Source organism: Arachis ipaensis, chromosome B10 (genome assembly GCF_000816755.2).
Source record: "Arachis ipaensis cultivar K30076 chromosome B10, Araip1.1, whole genome shotgun sequence".
NCBI lineage: Eukaryota > Viridiplantae > Streptophyta > Magnoliopsida > Fabales > Fabaceae > Arachis > Arachis ipaensis.
This window is the reverse complement of record NC_029794.2, coordinates 118,455,121-118,460,127: the sequence shown is the minus strand read 5'-3', so window position 1 is coordinate 118,460,127 and position 5,007 is coordinate 118,455,121. Positions and strand designations below refer to the sequence as shown.

The following is a 5,007-nucleotide window of genomic DNA, read 5'->3' as shown; positions in this document are numbered from 1 at the left end:
ATTCATTGCCTATCAACAAGGTTGCTGCTAAAATTCCTCCCAAAATTATATTCATTAAACAAAATTTTTACTTAAAAACATCCTTATGCACTATTCCATGATTTTAATATTAACCATAAACAATTTTCATCAGCACATGCTGCCCTGACCCTCTGCTTTTCATTCTTTAGATACATAATATTTTTACCCTCATATATAAAATAATCATTCAGTGCACTCTTGAATGCTTCTATTGTAGTGAAGGTTTGTCCAACTTTAAATTTAACCTCCCCATACTCAATTTCTTCATTAAAGGCATCATATGCAGTCCTCCCTTCGTCTTCAGATGACACTGGGCTGTTGAATGCTTCAATATCATAATCATATGGCTTGTCATAATCCAAATCCAATTCCTCAATAGTTGACCCAAGACTCTTGGATGTTTTACCCAAACCAGTTCCAATACTACTTAAACTACCACTTATAGCACTACAAAAAAAGGCATATGGTCACGGTAAAAAACTGTGACCATAGCTAATGAAAAGAGTGACCATAGATCTATGGTCACGGTTTTGGACCTTTGGTCACGGTTTTTTACCGTGGCCTATTCTGCCATGGCCATAGGTCTATGGTCACGGTTTTTTTACCTATATCACGGTTTCTATGGTCACGGTTACAATTTTCAAATTCTGACACTTTAGGCCACGGTTTTTAACCGTGACCATAGGACAATCTATGGTCATGCATAAAAACTGTGACCATAGCCATATCTATGGTCATGGTTTTGGCCGTGACCATAGCCTTATCTATGGTCACGGTTTTGGCCGTGACCATAGAGCCTATGGTCACCCCTCCTTAAAACCGTGACCATAGCCTCTATGGTCACCCCTCCTTAAAACCGTGACCATAGGCTTATCTATGGTCATGGTTTTGGCCGTGACCATATAGCCTCTACGGTCACCCCTTCTCAAAACCGTGACCATAGCTTCTATGGTCACTCCTCCTCAAAACCATGACCATAGCCTTATCTATGGTCACGGTTTTGGCCATGACCATAGAGCCTATGGTCACCCCTCCTTAAAACCGTGACCATAGCCATATCTATGGTCTTTTTGGCCATGGTCATAGCCTCTATGGTCACCCCTCCTCAAAACCGTGACCATAGCCTTATCTATGGTAACGGTTTTGGCCGTAACCATAGAGCCTATGGTCACCCCTCCTCAAAACCGTGACCATAGCCATATCTATGGTCACGATTTTGGTCGTGACCATATCCTCTATGGTCACCCCTCCTTAAAACCGTGACCCTAGCCTTATCTATGGTCACAGTTTTTACCGTGACCATAGCTTATCTATGGTCACCCTATTTTAAAAATCGTGACCATAGCCTACTCTATTTTATGAGATTTATTTTTTTAAAGCATAATTGCATCCCAAATTTATGATAATCACAAAATAAATCTAAAAATGAAAAATTCAAAAAAATTAGATCATAAATTTTATATTATAAGCTGGATATGTTTTTATTCATTATATGTAATACCAGGTAAAGTCTGTTTACAAAAAATACATAACACATCAAAATATTACATTTAGATAACTAAATTATGTATATATATTGCTATGGAAAATATTTTCTTTATATCATCCCCACTGTGTTCAGCACATCTCTCAATTAGCCTCAAAACAAAATTTAGCATCCCCACTGTGTTCAGCATATCCAATGCTTTCTGATGAGCACTCTGCAGTAATTATTTAGTGTTAACATTGCTAGAAATAAAATCTAAAGTAAAATTTTAAATTTAGCTTTTCACCAAAGAAGAGACAGAAGCTACACTTGTTCAAAAGCAACTTATTAGTCACAAATGAAATCTGCAAGAAAATGAACCATTTCTTCAAGAAGTGCTATGTAAACAACAATTTTGACAACTATATATAACTATACAAAAAGTAAATGAAAAGTCTGTTTCAAACTTGTTATGCCGTTTCATTAAACATCTTTCAAAATACCTTCAAGCGTTCCCTTTGCCCATGTATTGATGAAAGGATGGTTTTCCCAAGTGCAGTAGAATTCTCCAGCTCAAGCCTTGAGTTTCGAACCGATTGCATAGCTTGTGCCTCCTCGTCAAAGATCCTCAAAACATGGTTGGAATCCCCATTTTGCCACATCAAATTAACAAAAATCAAATCAATCATACATGCATCAAAATCAAGCAAGAACATAAAAACAGTAATAGAGAGAATCACCAAAACCAGAGCATGATGAAGGTTTTGTTGGGAAGGAGCAGCAAAACGGTATGTTAGCAGAGAAAGAAACCAAATTCCAATAGATCCAGCTGGACTCAAATTGTCTTTTGGTACTATGCTGTAACAAGACTTGTTATCAATTATGATGATCATAGTCCTAAGGTAAAAACATTTTTTATGTAACTTCTTAAAATTTTTTACTCCAGCAAAAGAAGATGGAGAAAGCAAAGACACAACAACGGTAGTTTCAACCTCTGAAGAAGGCCAAGACCAAAAGAATTGAAAGCTGAGTTGTAAGAGCTATAATTAAGTTCATTATTAATGTTCAGCTCATGAAGAGATAGATAAACAAAAGAGGTTATTATTATAAGAGCAAAATTTTTCAATCACAATGCTAAGTTGGAATTCACTCATATTTATAAGTATCTCACGATGTATTATTATGCCTTTGGTGAATCAAAGAAACCGCCACTGCACTAATTTGGGAAAAGAAGATGATTTAATTTGACCAATTACAAAATTAATGGAGCAAAAGAAATGTAAGCATAATTGAACAAACTACTTTTATATAAGGTATGTGAAATATATTTTACCAGGCCATGGCTGAGAGCTTCTCCCACTTCAATACTAGTCTCCTCCCATGTTTCTCTTCTCACAGCTTCCTCCAAGCTTTCTCCTGCCTAAATGCAACAAGTCGATACATGCAAATTAAACTTCTACATGTGTGTACAACTAATTAAAACTATAAAAATTAGGAAATGATCCATGCAAACTTAGGCAAATTAAACATAGACTTTTTCCCTCTGAATTGCATCCATTTATTGATTGTAATTACCAACTTAATCAAGAAGAAGAAAAGAAGCAAAAAAAGTTGCAGCTAACAACTTAACACAACATGCTAACAATTAAACTCGTATATTACATTAATGCTTACTTTTTAATCTATGAACATTCCTTTTGATGGAGAGTTCTGCACCCCCACTCAATGCCTTTATGAAATCCTCTCTAAACCCTGAACAAATCAAATATGTTACTCATTATTAACATACACACATTCATTGATTCTATTCTTTTTCACCTTGCACAGCATCTAGTTGATCAGATGTGCAATTGCTTATGTCATCCCTGCAGTTTTGCTAGCTGCCGTGTGGCTCTGCTATGCCCGGTATCAAAATGTTTTTAATCTAAATCAACATCACACAGATAATGCTGAGATCATTCAAATAAATCTTCCTACTATGATCAGCAATGTAACAGAATAATATAATACTCAACCACTTAGAGATAAAACAACAAATACCTAAAGACTAGAGTTATCAAAATTTAGGATCTGGTTGTTATAGATTATTCCATTATCCACTATATAAAACTATAGATCTCACTTTCATAAAATTGACAGCAATAAGAAATTGAATACTAGGTAAAAACAAATTAGATGGTGACTAAATTTCAGATGTTCATTCAGAAAAGGAAGAAACGACATGCCTCATACAATTGTCTAAATGGGAGTAGGACTTATAAAATTGCATGATCTAGTTATCCACAACACAGAAGAATATATCACTAGCACAAAATATAGTGTGTAAGAGATTCTTTTTTATTATTGTTATTTATATATTTTAAAAGGAAAGTGAAAAACGAATACCTGAAAATCAGGAAACTAAGAAGTAAGAAGTTCTCCAACGAATACAAGAAGGATGGTGATGTTGGGGTGGAATTTGCGGCAGAAACCCCCAAAGGAAAAGAGGCAGAATTTGAGGAGTAGAAGTAGCGCTGGTGGCCCTGGCAGCAAGGACGCGACACCGATTCACCTCCAGGGACGGCGAGCTCCACCGGTGGCGACTGGGTGCGGTGGCGGTGACGGAAATCGGCTCCCCTTCTCTCATGCGATTCACTGGCTTCCGTCAATCTCTCTCAGTGTCACTCTCCCTTTCTCCTCAGTTCACGATTATAACAACGGTGGCAGTCTCCATAGCTGTGACAACAAGACGTGACAGTGACGGCGCGAGACAGCGCCCCTCCTCCTCTTCTCTCGCGCTGGCTTTCACTCTTTCTCTTCTTGTCTGCAGTAGCGCTGACGAAAAACCCAGCAGCGACAACGAGCAACGGACCGTGATGAGAGCGGCGACAGCTCCACGGTGACGAGCTGGGCGCAACGCCGGCAGGCTCTTCTCCCTATCCTTCCCTTCGTATTCCCCCTCGAACTCCCCCTGTTTCTCATTTCCTTCCTTTTCTGAACGTGTGTGTGCGTTGTGTTTTGATTTAGGGATTGGGGAATTAGGATTTTATTTAGGAATTTTAGAATTAGAGTTAAATATATATGAGTAATATAATAATTTTATAAAATATTTGTGATAGAATAATAATCTAGAATTTAAATATAATATTGTAAGGATTATTTTTAAAATAAATAAAATTTTATTTATCAAGATATCATTGAGTTCAAATAATTATTTTTAATTTAAATTATAAAGTAAACATACTAATTACATTTTATGAAATACGGTTAAATTCAAAATATCAATTACCTAAATTAAATTATATGACCTTTCATTATTTTTCCATCATAACTTTAATTTCAATTTATATAAAATAACTAATTAAAATAAAAGTTGTACATAAATATTAATTGACTTAAATCTAAAGTATTTACAAAAATCCATTTAATCATTCCTAATAAATTAATCTCTAACTCTAAGAACTCAATTTAATAAATAAACCATAATTTATTCATAATAGAAATTTCTTAAATTTAATTATATAACACTTCCATTATTACGT

The 5,007-nt window shown here is 35.6% G+C and overlaps 1 long non-coding RNA gene across 1 annotated transcript; it reads right to left on the bottom strand.

Annotated features, from left to right (window-relative positions):
* Window positions 2,147-4,464, bottom strand: LOC107621951. Its single transcript, XR_001616005.2, has 4 exons — window positions 3,305-4,464; window positions 3,161-3,238; window positions 2,820-2,906; window positions 2,147-2,344 (listed from the first exon to the last, which is right to left on the bottom strand). It is a non-coding gene; the product is annotated as an uncharacterized LOC107621951 (long non-coding RNA).